The sequence below is a fragment of the Bactrocera oleae genome, chromosome Y (assembly GCF_042242935.1).
Source record: "Bactrocera oleae isolate idBacOlea1 chromosome Y, idBacOlea1, whole genome shotgun sequence".
Classification (NCBI taxonomy): Eukaryota; Metazoa; Arthropoda; class Insecta; order Diptera; family Tephritidae; genus Bactrocera; species Bactrocera oleae.
In genome coordinates, this window is record NC_091542.1 from 616,088 (window position 1) to 633,216 (window position 17,129).

At 38.2% G+C, this 17,129-nt stretch overlaps 2 pseudogenes; both read right to left on the reverse strand.

Annotated features, from left to right (window-relative positions):
• Nucleotides 1–1,538, reverse strand: part of LOC138858299 (importin-4-like) — an 86,257-nt pseudogene extending 84,719 nt beyond the window's left edge.
• Nucleotides 1,507–17,129, reverse strand: LOC138858298 (importin-4-like; annotated as a pseudogene).

The following is a 17,129-nucleotide window of genomic DNA, read 5'->3' on the forward strand; positions in this document are numbered from 1 at the left end:
ACGCATTGAAATTGTTAATTGTGGCTCTATACAAACTAAAAGATTTGCAAGACGTTTCCAATGCTATTACAATTTGGATCCCCAAATTGTGTCAAATTGTACATGATGACGAAGAAGTTCCTGTTGTGTTGTCTGCATTTGAAGGTTTGGGTGATCTTTTGAAAACGATCGGTTGTCGTAGAGGGTGCTGGCTTGGTTATTTATGGTTTTCAACATTGTAACTGGTATGACTTATTTGGTGCCGTTCACATTGGGTCACAACACAGCTGAATAAACGCTGCAGAAGTCCATACCGTTAATTGTTAAATTTTTTCAAGCATTTGCTTTGCAGCCTGAGGTCGATCAATTTGTTCATGCTTTTGATATTCTCGAGAGTATGGCAGATTTGAATGCTAAATTGCTGAACAATCACATAAAAATGTTGTTGGAGTTCTGCTTGGAGGCAGGAAGTAATGCCCTATTTGATAGCGATGTGCGCATTAAAGCCGTGGCTTACGTTGGCTGGTTGGTGCGCCTTAAGAAAAAATTTATTATCAAATAAAAGTTGATCGAGCCCATAATTCGAGTTGTTTTCAATTTGATGGCAACTGAACCCCAAAACGAAGACGATGAAGAAGAATACTTTTTGGGTGAAGACAACTCGAATCCGATGACAACGGCTATTCAAACAATGGATCTGCTTGCACTGAGAGTGTCACCAAAGAAATCAATTCTGCCATTATTGCAACTTTTTTTGCCCGTGTTGCAGGGTCAGGACCCACTGCCACATTGTGTTTCCTACTTAGGCATGGCCGCTATAGCCGAAGGATGCTCGGAGGCTACTTGCAACAAATATCTCGAAACCATGCAACGGAACATCTTTCGGTTCGAGCACCCGCCTTCTCTAAATTCACTTCGTTTCTTCAAGCAAGATGATATCGATAATGATAACTCGGATCGGGAGGATAATTATATGGACAACATTGCGGGATACAGTGTTAAAAATGCATATTTAGATGAAAAGATGGAGTACCGTTCATCCCTTACTTTGAGAAATATTATCGTAAAGTGTCAATAGACGTATTGAGCTCGTTTATTGTGACTAGGTATAAGGCCAAAATAGTAAATGTAGATGAATCTAGCTCGCTTTTTTTAGGATCGGTAAAAGAACAGTAGCTGTAGATGAACTTTATCACTTCGCTCATCCATGAATCAGACTCTTTGGCTTCGTGACGCACAAAACCATCAAGAAATTGAGCAATAACCTTACGTACAGACTTTTGTTTCTCCTGCATGAGGGCATTAAGCATACCCTGCTTAATAATTTGCTGTTGGTCAACCGGCACTTTGTTCCATTGACGCAATTTCGCTAAATGCTTCTTAAGTAGTGCAACAGAATATTGACGCACCTGTGGCTTCATTGTCGAGACGGCAATTTCGCAAATAGCTGGTACAGTCCCAGAATGCTTGTAAGCCTCCTGCAAATCAGCGGTGGCCTTTTTGATTACATCGTTAGCCGAAGAAAGTAAATTTGTAATAATTTGGATCATTTACTGCATTTTGAATTCCAAAAATTGCTTTCTGTTCCCAAAGACACTTATTCCAGTAGTTTTTCGCTCTTTTCGCTTAAATTACACGCTTACAAATTTCCCAATTATTTGCTTCTCTTGCTTTGCGCCAACTGCTTTATGTTGCTTCATTTTTTTAGACGCACATATAACCGAACTCACACGTGAATACAAAAAAATTTATCGCAATTTCTACTTTTGAATGATAGAATACAAATAGCTAATAAGCAAATTTACTTAAAGCTTTTTCTTGTATATTGCCCAAAAAATTATTCGAATTGTGATCCAAATATGTGACTGATTGCGCCTTGTTTCGTTGTTTTATCCGTTCCGGCTCGAAGGACCATATATAACCAAGTATATTGCCAGCACCCTCTACGATAGTCTCATCATATTCGCTCTATTCAGCGTCTTCGTCTTCATCTCCAGTAAACTCGTCAAATTGGACAAAGAGTACAACAGAAACTTCTTCGTCATGATGCATAATTTGACCCAATTTGGGTATCATAATTGTAATAGCATTGTAAACGCCTTGCAAATCTTGTAGTTTGTATAGAGCCACAATCGAAGATTTCAATGCGTCAATCGACGCTTTACGTATATCTTCCTATGGATGATCGATCATCTTGTAAACATTTTGATAAGATTTCTCCAAGTAAGGCATGAAAGCGACTCTGGTATGTACGGTAAATTTCTTCAATGCTAAAATGGCCTCCTCTTTTTCAACACTGTATCCCGCAATGAGGTTCAAATCATCATCCTCCACATCTGAGTTTTCACTCTTATGGCGCTTTTACCGACTGCGCTTATGTTAACCTGTTGCTCTCGCAACCTGTTGCTACAGAGTATAATAGTTTTGTTCACCTAACGGTTGTTGGTATCACCTAAAACTAATCGAGTTAGATATAGGGTTATATATATATAAATAATCAGGATAAAGAGACGAGTTGAAATCCGGGTGACTGTCCGTCCGTCCGTGCAAGCTCTAACTTGAGTTAAAATTGAGATATCTTTATGAAACTTGATAGACATGTTTCTTAGTACCGTAAGACGGTTGGTATTGCAGATGGGCGTAATCGGACCACTGTCACGCCCACAAATCGCCAATAATCAAAAACAAATAAATTGCAATAACTAAGCTCCGCAATAAGATACAATAGTGTTATTTGGTAAACAGGATCACAGCCCCTCCCTGCATCTGCAGTTAAATTTTTTTTTTAAGTGGGCGTGGTCCCGCCCCTAATAAGTTTAATGTACATGTCTCCTAAACCACTAAAGCTGTAATAGCCAAATTCACTAAAAGCATATGGTTTTAGAACCATAGGGTGAAATCGGGTGACAAGCCCGGCCACTCTTTATATAACGGTACTGTTAAAAAATACTAAAAGCGCGATAAGCCAAGCACCAAACACGCCAGAGACGTTAAATTTTATCTCTGGGATGGTATGAGATGACTTTATAGGAACCGTAAATGTTCGGTTACATCCGAACTTAGCCCTTCCTTACTTGTTTATTTTGGGGTTGTTGTGTGCTAATTGATTAATAAGGAATATTTAAAATTATTGAATATAAAGATTAGACTGAAGAAAGTGTAGAAGGAAAATTATATAAGTCACATTGATTCACTATTCACCCTAAATGGTTAACTGATGAAAATGCCATTAATTTTCGTAGGGAAGATTGGTTGAGCCCTCCTAATGAACCAATAATTTTGAGCCAATAATTATGAATTCAATAAAGTTGGTTTCTGTAAGATAAGAGATTTACATAAGAGGTAAAAGTTTTGGTCAATTTATTGAAGCTATTGTATTTGTTCAGGAGAGCGCTTCTATTACATTAGGAAATCAGTAATGGAAGGGTGCTGCACCACTTTTTAATAATAACGATGAGATAATTATTGCATTGGGTTGGCAACTATGAAATTGCGGATTTCACTCATAAATGGCTTCAGTTGAATTTTTAGGTTTGCTGGCGTAGTCCAAATGTAAAACACATTTCGTTATTTGATAGTTGGTAATTCAGCTATCAATCAGTAAAAAAAAGTTCGATCGGTTGCGTAGTTTTCAAACGCGGTTCAAAAGGAACATTTTCGTCATATTTTGCGTTTTTAATTTCGAAAAAGGGAAAAACACACCACAAGTTCCCAAAGAGTTATGTGTCTTTATAGCGAAGCAACCATAAAAGAACGGCAGTGTCAAAATTGGTTTGCTAAATTTCATTCTGGTGATTTTTCACACAAAGATGAAAAACGCTCTGGTCGTCCAGTTGAAGTTGATGACGACCTGATCAAAGCAATAATCGATTCGGATCGTCACAGTATAACACGCGAGGTTACAAAGAAGTTTCAGGTTTCGCGAACTGAAAGAAACGCATTTAACGCAACAGATTAACAGTTGTGATTTGTTAAAGAAACTTAATGAAAATTATCCATTTTTAAAACAAATGATAACTGGCGATGAAAAATGGGTTTTTTACAACAATACCAGCCAAGTCCACACACATCTTTGGTCACTCGGCAAAAATTATTGCAGCTTGGTTAGGATGTTTTGCCACATCCACCATATAGTCCTGACCTTGCACCATCGAATTACTTTTTCTTTCGATCTTAACAAGGCTCCTTGATTGGGAAAAATTTCAATAATGATGATGATGTCAAATCGTACCTGATTCAGTTATTTGCAAATAAAAACCAGAAGTTTTATGAACGTGGGATTATGATGCTGCCTTAAAGATGGAAAAGGTCATTGACAAAATGTTAAAGTCTTAGTTGCTAACCCAATATATACAAATGTAACCGCATAAGTTAAGGCAATCAATAATTTGTTAATATAATATATATATATATACATGTATATGTAAATACAAGTATTGTATAAGTACATATGTATATAAGTATATTCACCCCAATTTTTTAATTTTTTATGTATTGGTTTTTTGAAATTTTCCGTTAAAGTTAGGAAAAATATAAGTATATAATACTCAAATTTTTAGTTTTTATATTTTCCTTCAATGTTTCCATACGCGTGTTTTCAACCTTATAAAACGGATTTTCATAGTTTTAACGGTATACAGGTTCTACAAACATACATACATAATTAATAAAAAACTTAAAACGATACACTTACATTGTCTCGCCTCAAGGGGGTTTTCCCTTTTTTTGCTTAACGCCTGCTGTTCCGATGCCTGTAGTGCAGCTCTCTCTCTGTGTTTTTGCTGCTGTATATATTGTGTATTTTGTTGTGAATCTCGCTCCCGTGTTTGATTGTTAATGTCTATTTTATACTCTCGCAACCTGTTGCTACAGTGTATAATAGTTTTGTTCACCTAACGGTTGTTTGTATCACCTAAAACTAATCGAGTTAGATATAGGGTTATATATATATAAATGATCAGGATGAAGAGACGAGTTGAAATCCGGCTGACTACCTGTCCGTCTGTCCGTCCGTCCGTCCGTGAGACCGTTGGTATTGCAGATGGGCTCAATCGGACCACTGCCACGCCCACAAAACGCCATTATTCAAAAACAAATAAATTGCCATAACTAAGATCCACAACATGATACAAGACTCTTATTTGCTATACAGGATCACAATAGCGAGGGGCATCTGCAGTTAAAATTTTTTTTTAAAGTGACCGTGGTCCCGCCCCTAATAGGATTAATGTGTATATCTCCGAAACCGCTAATGCTATAATAACAAAATTCACTGAAAGCAAATGTTTTTAGTACCTCTACCTACAGTGTGAAAATGAGTGAATTCGGGTGACAACTCCGCCCACTCCCCATATAACGGTACTGTTGAAAAATACTAAAAGCGCGATAAGCCAAGCACTAAACTCGCCACAGACGTTAAATTTTATCTCTGGGATGGTATGAGATGACTTTATAGGAACCGCGTTCAAAATTAGTCAGTGAGCGTGGCACCACCCAATTTTAGGTGAAAACCCATATATTGGGATCTGCTTAACCGATTTTTATCAAATTCGGTGCATAACGTTCTTTTCATATTTCTATGTTATAGTGCGAAAATGAGCGAAATCGGACTACAACCATGTATATTTCCCATATAATACCATTTTCAATTCCATCTGATTCTTTCACTTTCCAATATGCATATCAAGCAACAATGATTATATCGGGGTAAAACTTTGCGTGAATAATACGTTTAAAGTATGCCACCTTGTGACCAAAAATTGTCTAAATCGAAGCAAAACTCTTCAAGCCCCTAAGTACTAAATATGTGGACCCCAGTGCCTATAATTGACCTTCTACCGAAAATATTCAGTCAATCCACAAAGAAATCTCAAACGAGTATACCATTTGACTTTGCGAGAGTATAAAATGTTCGGTTACATCCGAACTTAGCCCTTCCTTACTTGTTTTTGTATATTTTTGGGTTTCACGGCGAATTCAGATTTTTTGTTTTTGTGTTTCAGTATTTTTTGATTTTATGTTTTTTTTTTTTTGCACATTTAATATGTTTTGCCGCTTTTCTACTTTTATGTTATATATGTATGTGTATGTGTTCGAACATATCTTCGGTCACTCAACTCACAAATTCACCTTTTGCCTATGTAGGCATGTATGTATATATATATAGGTACATATATTTTCTCTATGTACACATATAACATATATATATATTTATATATCTCTTTATATAACACTGCACTGTTTTATCCAATAACTGTCACTGCACCTTTTTGGTTTTTTGTTTTCACTGAATGTTCACTTCTTGGCACCGCACCTTTACCACTGCACCTGTTTTGTTTTTTCCAATAAATGCGCCTATGTTTTATTCACTGTTTGTTCATTTTTTGCCACATTATTTTTTATTCATGTTGTTATTTTTTGTTCACGTTATTTAATTATTATTATTTTTTTTTTCTTTAATGTTTAATGACCCATAGTTCCGTTCACTAGGGCTCGAAGGATCATAAATAACCAAGTACGAAATTAATTTTGATTTCACTCACCGCTAGTAAAATCAGTTGATAAAAACGAAGTGATTTTGGGAAAGCGGGTGCTCGAACCGAAAGATGTTCTCTCGTAAGTGAATCGATGCTATAAAGAAGCGTACGGGATCCTTTTGTTGTCCCTTATATATCTATTGATGGCTTTATGGTAGTGTGATCGTGGCGATGTTGTATATGTTGCATGTTGGTGCATGGTGTAGTGATGTGAAATGTATGGTAAGTAGGTGTGGTGATGTGGATGTGAATTGATGTGGTGAATGAATAATAACCAAGTACAAAATTAATTTTGATTTAACTCACCGCAAGTAAAATCAGTTGATAAAAACGAAGTGAAGTTAGAGAAGGCGGGTGCTCGAATCAAAAGATCTTCCGTCGCTGGTCGTCTGGTTTCAAGATATTAGTTGCAAATAGCCTCCGAGCATCCTTCGGCTATAGCGGCAATGCTTAAGTAGGCAGCACGACGTGGCAGTGGGTCCTGACCCTGCAAGGCGGGCTAAAAAAAGTTGCAATAATTGCGGAATCAATTTCTCTGGTGGCACGCTCAGTGCAAGCAGATCCATTGTTTGAGTAGCCGTTGTCATCGGATTCGAACTGTCTTGACCCAAAAAGTACTCTTCATCATCGTCTTCGTTTTCGGGTTCAGTTGCCATCAAATTGGAAACAACTCGAATAATGAGCTCGATCAACTTTTGTTTGATAATCAATTTTTTCTTAAAGCGCACCAACGAGCCAACGTAAGCCACGGCTTTAATGCGCACAGCGCTATCAAATAGGGCATTACTTGCTGCTTCCTAGCAGGACTTCAACAACATTTTGATGTGATTCAGCAATTTAGCATTCAAATCTGCCATACTCTCGAGAACATCAAAAGCATAAACTAATTGATCGACCTCAGGCTGCAAAGCAAATGCTTGAAGGGATTTACAATTAACGGTATGGACTTCTGCAACGTTTGTTCAGCTGTGTTGTGACCCAGTGTGAACGCCACCAAATAAGTCATACCAGTTACAATGTTGAAAACCCTAAATAACCAAGTATACAACTTGGGTATTTAAATTGTAATAGCATTGGAAACGCCTTGCAAATCTTGTTGTTTGTATAGAGCAACAATGAACGTGTTCAATGCGTCAATTGACACTTTACGTATGTCTTTCTGTGGATGACCGACCATCTTGTAAACATTTTGATAAGATTTCTCCAAGTAAGGAATGAAAGCGACTCCGGTATGCTCGCCAAATTCCTTCAATGCTAAAATGGCCTCCTCTTTTTTATCTAAATGAATTTTCAACACGGTATCCCGCAATGTTGTCCAACTCATCATCCTTCCCATCCGATTTTTCAATATTGATATCGTCTTCGTTTTCATCGGAATCCTCTGCTGCCGCTGATACTCCATCATCGGGTTTAAATTGTGGTACAACCTTCTCTGTAGAGAGTATAGAATCAAACATGCATTCAATCACCTTCGGGAAAACGGAGGACAGCTCCTCATTTACCACCCCAACCAATAGGGCAATCAAATTAAAAAGAGCACAACGTACATCGAGATCCTTAGCCTTCTCGAGTAAATTCAAAGCGAACGTCATGGTATCTGTGGCGAACGGCATGAAGCTTTGCTTACCGAACGTGCGAGCCAAGGCAGCATGAGTGTCGATAGCCTATGGACGCAGACTGATAATACCCTCTTTTTCTGTTGGAGCCAAATATGATCGCAGACGAACCGAATTGTTGGGATTCAGAGCCTCGAATAAAATTTTAATAAGCACCGACAAATATGGCTTCATTTCGTCTTCCAAATTATCACAAAACGTTTCTAGCGCATACAACATACGATCAATGTGTTTGGCTTCAGCGCCGCCCCTTCGAGATTCATTGCAGAGCTGATGCAAAAATTCGCAAAGTATAGGTAGGTTTTGTGATGCGAATTTGGTGATGTCTGATTGTAAATGTTGGGAGAATTGTCCCAGCGCAAAGAAGGCTGCATTACGAACAAGTATTAGGTCGGTGATGCCTACTTTAACAGTATTCAGCATAGCCATGCTTAAGTAGGCAGCACGACGTGGTAGTGGGTCCTGATCCATCAAGGCGGGCTCCAAAAGTTGCACGCTCAATGCAAGCAGATCCATTGTTTGAGTAGCCGTTGTCATCGGGTTCGAGTTGTCTTCAGCCAAAAATTATTCTTCATCATCGTCTTCGGGTTCAGTTGCCATCAAATTGAAAACCACTCGAATTATTGGCTCGATCAACTTGTGGTGGATAATCAATTTTTTCTTAAGTCGCACCAACCAGCCAGCATAAGCAGAACTCCAACGATAATTTGATGTGATTGTTCAGCAATTTAGCATTCAAATCTGCCATACTCTCGAGAACATCAAAAGTATGAACAAATTGATCGACCTCAGCCTGCAAATGCTTGAAGGGATTTAGCAATTAACGGTATGGACTTCTGCAACGTTTGTTTGGCTGTGTTGTGACCCAATGTGAACGGCACTAAATAAGTCATGCCAGTTACAATGTTGAAAACCATAAATAACCAAGTATACAACTTGGGTATTTAAATTGTAATAGCATTGGAAACGCCTTGCAAATCTTGTTGTTTGTATAGAGCAACAATGAACGTGTTCAATGCGTCAATTGACACTTTACGTATGTCCTTCTGTGGATGACCGACCATCTTGTAAACATTTTGATAAGATTTCTCCAAGTAAGGAATGAAAGCGACTCCGGTATGCTCGCCAAATTCCTTCAATGCTAAAATGGCCTCCTCTTTTTTATCTAAATGAATTTTCAACACGGTATCCCGCAATGTTGTCCAACTCATCATCCTTCCCATCCGATTTTGCAATATTGATATCGTCTTCGTTTTCATCGGAATCCTCTGCTGCCGCTGATACTCCATCATCGGGTTTAAATTGTGGTACAACCTTCTCTGTAGAGAGTATAGAATCAAACATGCATTCAATCACCTTCGGGAAAACGGAGGACAGCTCCTCATTTACCACCCCAACCAATAGGGCAATCAAATTAAAAAGAGCACAACGTACATCGAGATCCTTAGCCTTCTCGAGTAAATTCAAAGCGAACGTCATGGTATCTGTGGCGAACGATATGAAGCTTTGCTTGCCGATCGTGCGAGCCAAGGCAGCATGAGTGTCGATAGCCTATGGACTGATCCATCAAGGCGGGCTCCAAAAGTTACACGCTCAATGCAAGCAGATCCATTGTTTGAGTAGCCGTTGTCATCGGGTTCGAGATGTCTTCACCCAAAAATTATTCTTAACCATCGTCTTCGCCTTCGGATTCAGTTGCCATCAAATTGAAAACCACTCGAATTATTGGCTCGATCAACTTGTGTTGGATAATCAATTTTTTCTTAAGTCGCACCAACCAGCCAGCATAAGCAGAACTCCAACAACAATTTGATGTGATTGTTCAGCAATTTAGCATTCAAATCTGCCATACTCTCGAGAACATCAAAAGTATGAACAAATTGATCGACCTCAGCCTGCACAGCAAATGCTTGAAGGGATTTAACAATTAACGGTATGGACTTCTGCAACGTTTGTTTGGCTGTGTTGTGACCCAATGTGAACGGCACCAAAGAAGTCATACTGGCTAGTATGTTGAAAATAACAGGTGTAGTTGCTTCGGTGGCCACCAGTGCAGCAGTGAACATTTCGCAAATCGATTTCATATGCTGCAAAAATTGATCCGGGGTCGCAGCAGCCAAAATAGCAAATGTAGAACCTAGCTCGCTTTGCTTAAGATCGGCCGAAGAGCAATAGCTGTAGATGAGCGTTAGCACTTCGCTCATCCATGAGTCATACTTTTTATCTTCATGACGCACCAAAACACCGAAAAATTGCGCATTAAGCATACCCTGCTTAATAATTTGCTGTTGCTCAGCCGGTACTTTGTTCCATAGACGCAATTTTGGTCAGCGCTTCTTAAGTAGTACAGCAGAATATTGACGCACCTGTTGCTCCGGTGCCGAGACGGCAATTTCACAAAGAGCTGGTACTGTCTGAGGATCGTTATCCGAAGTAAGCAAATTTGGATTATTTGCTGCATTTTGGATTGATAAAATTGATTTCTGTTTTCAAAGACTTTTATTCCATTTTTTTCGCTCTTTTCGCTAAAATTACACGCTTAAAAAGTTGCCAATTATTTGCTTATCTTGCTTTGTGCCAATTGCTTTATGTTCTTTCGTCTTCTACACGCAAATATAACTGAAATCACACGTGAGTACAAAGGAATGTAACACAATTTCTGCTTTTTGCATATAATTATTTGAAAAAAGTTATGTGAATTGCACCAGTATTCTCCGTACTACTTCACTAGGCAGATGATTTTCAAAAAATGATTTTCAAAAATTAGCTAATAAGAAAATTTACTGACAGCTTTTTCTTGTTTACTTGTATCAGAGAACGTTTATCAGAGAATGTAGATTATTACAGTAGTTGAGCAGAAGGAGAAATTTTAACAGTGGCACGTGAACAGAGCTGAGCACTGAATGTAAATTATGCTCAGAAGTTTGCATTGATATTACAGCCGCATGTTAGCTTATATTTTTTTACATTTATATGCAATCATATTCATAGATATGAAATTCCTTTTCTGAATATCTATGATATCATGAAAAATTTATTACATTTTAATTAAAATATATTACTTCAAAAGAATATTTGCTGTTGCTTTTTAAATATTGCTTATGTTTGATAATATGAAATACTTTCATATAAGTACATATATATGTATATGTATCTGCTATGCTTTACTATATATGTACATACATACATAAGTATATAACATACTAACATAATATCTTAAAAATCTTAATATATTTAAATAGTAATATAAGCAAATCACACCTTTCATGATTTAAAGCATATGTATGTACTTATGTAAGTACAATTCAAATTCAAATCCAGTTATTATCATTTATCTGTAACAACATTTGCGCGCACTGCTCTATATGTACATACATACATATGTGCTTATGACATTGCCACACAAATAATGGATACAAAAACCTACATATTTTTCAATTTTAAAACATTTTTCAATTTTAAAATATTTTTCTACGACAAAATCTGCGTCAATATGTATGCATGCTCATATATTATATAACCATACATATTTACGATGATTTGTAGGCAAAGCTGTTAGAGCGACAAGGGAAACGGTGACAATCGGCGGCCCTTCGTTATTTTTATTCAGCATAAGTCGGATTTTTACCAACAACACAATGTTGTGACGCTTTGTTGTCGCGTCAGTCCTTCGACATAGTGACTTTTTGACAAGAAAACAAAAAACGTGAGCTTCGGCCATTGGTTGTCCGTGGCAACGGAGATTTCGCATCAAACAATGAGTTACATATATATGTGCATGTAGACAAATTAATAATTATAATGGGTACTTTCATATTTGTTTACATGCACACAAATTTCGCAAAAGAGCGAAAAAAAGTGGAATAAGAGTCTTTGAAAGAGAAATCAATTTTTAGAATCCAAAATGCAGCAAATGATCCAAATTATTACAAATTTGCTTATTTCGGATAACGATCCTGAGACTGTACCAGCTCTTTGTGAAATTGCCGTCTCGGCACCGGAGCAACAGGTGCGCCAATATTCTGCTGTACTACTTAAGAAGCACTGACCAAAATTGTGTCAATGGAACAAAGTACCGGTTGAGTAACAGCAAATTGTTAAGCAGGGTATACTTAATGCTCAATTTTTCGGTGTTTTGGTGCGTCACGAAGCCAAAAAGTCTGACTCACGGATGAGCGAAGTGCTAAAGCTCATCTACAGCTATTGCTCTTCGGCCGATCTTAAGCAAAGCGAGCTAGGTTCTACATTTGCTATTTTGGCTGCTGCGACCCCGGATCAATTTTTGCAGCATATGAAATCGATTTGCGAAATTTTTACTGCTGCACTGGTGGCCACCGAAGCACCTACACCTGTTATTTTCAACATACTAGCTAGTATGACTTCTTTGGTGCCATTCACATTGGGTCACAACACAGCCAAACAAACGTTGCAGAAGTCCATACCGTTAATTGTTAAATCCCTTCAAGCATTTGCTGTGCAGGCTGAGGTCGATCAATTTGTTCATACTTTTGATGTTCTCGAGAGTATGGCAGATTTGAATGCTAAATTGCTGAACAATCACATCAAATTATTGTTGGAGTTCTGCTTATGCTGGCTGGTTGGTGCGACTTAAGAAAAAATTGATTATCCACCACAAGTTGATCGAGCCAATAATTCGAGTGGTTTTCAATTTGATGACAACTGAACCCGAACTACTCAAACAATGGATCTGCTTGCATTGAGCGTGCAACTTTTGGAGCCCGCCTTGATGGAGCAGGACCCACTACCACGTCGTGCTGCCTACTTAAGCATGGCTATGCTGAATACTGTTAAAGTAGGCATCACCGACCTAATACTTGTTCGTAATGCAGCCTTCTTTGCGCTGGGACAATTCTCCCAACATTTACAATCAGACATCACCAAATTCGCATCACAAAACCTACCTATACTTTGCGAATTTTTGCATCAGCTCTGCAATGAATATCGAAGGGGCGGCGCTGAAGCCAAACACATTGATCGTATGTTGTATGCGTTAGAAACGTTTTGTGATAATTTGGAAGACGAAATGAAGCCATATTTGTCGGTGCTTATTAAAATTTTATTCGAGGCTCTGAATCCCAACAATTCGGTTCGTCTGCGATCATATTTGGCTCCAACAGAAAAAGAGGGTATTATCAGTCTGCGTCCATAGGCTATCGACACTCATGCTGCCTTGGCTCGCACGTTCGGCAAGCAAAGCTTCATGCCGTTCGCCACAGATACCATGACGTTCGCTTTGAATTTACTCGAGAAGGCTAAGGATATCGATGTACGTTGTGCTCTTTTTAATTTGATTGCCTTATTGGTTGAGGTGGTAAATGAGGAGCTGGCCTCCGTTTTCCCGAAGGTGATTGAATGCATATTTATTCTATACTCTCTACAGAGAAGGTTGTACCAGCATTTAAAGACGATGATGGAGTATCAGCGGCAGCAGAGGAGGCCGATGAAAACGAAGACGATATCAATATTGATACCGTGTTGAAAATTCATTTAGATGAAAAAGATGAGGCCATTTTAGCATTGAAGGAGTTTGCCAAGCATACCGGAGTCGCTTTCATTCCTTACTTGGAGAAATCTTATCAAAATGTTTACAAGATGGTCGGTCATCCACAGAAAGACATACGTAAAGTGTCAATTGACGCATTGAACTCGTTCATTGTTGCTCTATACAAACAACAAGATTTGCAAGGCGTTTCCAATGCTATTACAATTTAAATACCCAAGTTGGGTCAAATTGTGAATGATGACGAAGAAGTTTCTTTTGTGTTGTCTGCACTTGTAGGTTTGGGTGATCTTTTAAAAGAGTTGAAGCAAATCTCTCTTCCAAAGGTTGAGCTTGAGCGAATACGATGAGGCTATCGTAGAGGGTGCTGGCAATATACTTGGTTATTTATGGTTTTCAACATTGTAACTGCTATGACTTATTTGGTGCCGTTCACATTGGGTCACAACACAGCCGAACAAACGCTGCAGAAGTCCATACCGTTAATTGTTAAATTTGAGGTCGATCAATTTGTTCATGCTTTTAAAATTTTCAAGAGTATGGCAGATTTGAATGCTTAATTGCTGAACAATCACATCAAAATGTTGTTGAAGTTCTGCTTGGAAACAGCAAGTAATGCCCTATCTTGAAACCAGGTAGTAGTTTTTATATATTATTTGTTTAAGTTAATTTTTAAAATTATTTCCTTACTTGGAGAAATCTTATCAAAATGTTTACAAGATGGTCGGTCATCCACAGAAAGACATACGTAAAGTGTCAATTGACGCATTGAACTCGTTCATTGTTGCTCTATACAAACAACAAGATTTGCAAGGCGTTTCCAATGCTATTACAATTTAAATACCCAAGTTGGGTCAAATTGTGAATGATGACGAAGAAGTTTCTTTTGTGTTGTCTGCACTTGTAGGTTTGGGTGATCTTTTAAAAGAGTTGAAGCAAATCTCTCTTCCAAAGGTTGAGCTTGAGCGAATACGATGAGGCTATCGTAGAGGGTGCTGGCAATATACTTGGTTATTTATGGTTTTCAACATTGTAACTGCTATGACTTATTTGGTGCCGTTCACATTGGGTCACAACACAGCCGAACAAACGCTGCAGAAGTCCATACCGTTAATTGTTAAATTTGAGGTCGATCAATTTGTTCATGCTTTTAAAATTTTCAAGAGTATGGCAGATTTGAATGCTTAATTGCTGAACAATCACATCAAAATGTTGTTGAAGTTCTGCTTGGAAACAGCAAGTAATGCCCTATCTTGAAACCAGGTAGTAGTTTTTATATATTATTTGTTTAAGTTAATTTTTAAAATTATTTTCAAATTTTTAGTTCGATATTCTTTAAAAGCGTGTGTCTTTAGTTTTTTTAAACTATATTTATTGTTTTTTTGGGACATTTAATAAGTTTATCCGCTTTTCCACTTTTATGTTATGTATGTATGTTTATGTGTTCGAACATATGTTCGGTCACTCAACTCTCAAATTCGCTTTTGGCATATGTATGTATGTATGTATATACTTATATATACGTACATATATTTTCTTTATGTACGCAAATAACATATATATATATTTGGATATTTCTTTATATTACACTGCACTTTTATTTCCAATAACTGTCACTGTACCTTTTTGGTTTTTGTTTGTTCACTTTTTGTCACTCCACGGGTTTTTTTATTTGTTTTCCAATAAATGAGCCGGTTATTTTTCACTATTTGTTCATTTTTTGGCACATTATTTTTTGTTCACGTTATTTAATTATTATTTTCTTTTATGTTTAATGGCCCATAGCTCCGTTCACTAGGGCTCGAAGGACCATAAATAATCAAGTACGAAATTAATTTTAATTTTACTCACCGCTAGCAAAATGAGTCGATAAAAACAAAGTGATTTTGGGAAAGCGGGTGCTCGAACCGAAAGATGTTCTCTCGTAAGCGAATCGATGCTAAAAAGAAGCGTATGGGATGCTTTTGTAGTCCCTTATATATCTATTGATTGATGGCTTTATGGTAGTGTGATCGTGGCGATGTTGTATATGTGTGCGTGTTGGTGCATAGTGTAGTAATGTGGAATGTAAGGGAGGTAGGTGCGGTGATGTGGATGTGAATTGATGGGGTGAATGTGGTGTGACAGTGTCTTATGGTGATGGGGAATGAGTGGTCATTTAGCCATACCACCATAATAACCAAGTACGAAATTAATTTCGATTTCACTCACCGCTAGTAAAATCAATTGATAAAAACGAAATGAATTTAAGGAAGGCGGGTGCTCAAACCGAGAGATGTTCCATCGCATGCTTTCGAGATATTTGTTGCAAATAGCCTCCGAGCATCCTTAGACTATAACGGCCATGCTTAAGTAGGCAGCACGGCGTGGCAGTGGGTCCAAGGCGGGCTCCAAAAGTTGCAATAATGGCGGAGTCAATTTCTCTGGTGGCACGCTCAGTGCAAGGTCCATTGTTTGAGTAGCCGTTGTCATCGGATTCGAGTTGTCTTCACCCGAAAAGTATTCTTCATCATCGTCTTCGTTTTCGGGTTCAGTTGCCATCAAATTGAAAACAATTCAAATTATGGGCTCGATCAACTTTCGTTTGAAAATCAGTTTTTTCTTAAGGCGAACGAACCAGCCAACGTAAGCCGCAACTTTTATGCGCATAGCGCTATCAAATAGGGCATTACCTGCTGCCTCCAAGCAGAACTCCAACAACTTTTTTATGTGATTGTTCAGCAATTTAGCATTTAAATCTGCCATACTCTCGAGAATATCAAAAACATAAACGAATTGGTCGACCTCAGGCTGCACAGCAAATGCTTGAAGGGATTTAACAATTAACGGTATGGACTTCTGCAACTTTTGTTCGGCTGTTCTGTGGCCCAATGTGAACGGCACCAAAGAAGTCATATCAATTTGAATGTTGAAAATAACAGGTGTAGCCATGTTGCCAGTTGATTCGGTAGTCACCAATGCAGCAGTGAACATTCCATTCCAATATGAAACCGATTCCATGTGCTGCAAAAATTGATCAGAGGCCGCATCAGCCAAAATAGGAAATGAAGACGAACCTAGCTCGCCTTGCTTAGGATCGGTAGAAGAGCAGTAGCTGTAGGTGAACTTTAGCACTTCGGTCATCCATGAGTCAAACTCTTTGGCTTCGCGACGCACCAAAACACCAACAAATTGAGCAATTGCTTTACGCTCAGACTTTTGCTGCTCCTGCATGAGGGCATAAAGCATACCCTGCTTAATAATTTGCTGTTGCTCAACCGGCACTTTGTTCCATTGACGCAGTTTCGCAAAATGCTTCTTAAGTAGTGCAACAGAATATTGACGCACCTGTGGCTTCATTGTCGAGACGGCAATTTCGCAAAGAGCTGGTACAGTCTCAGAACGCTTGTAGGCCTCCTGTAAATCAGCGGTGGCCTTTTTGATTACACCGTTAGCTGAAGAAAGAAAATTTTTAATAATTTGGATTATTTGCTGCAT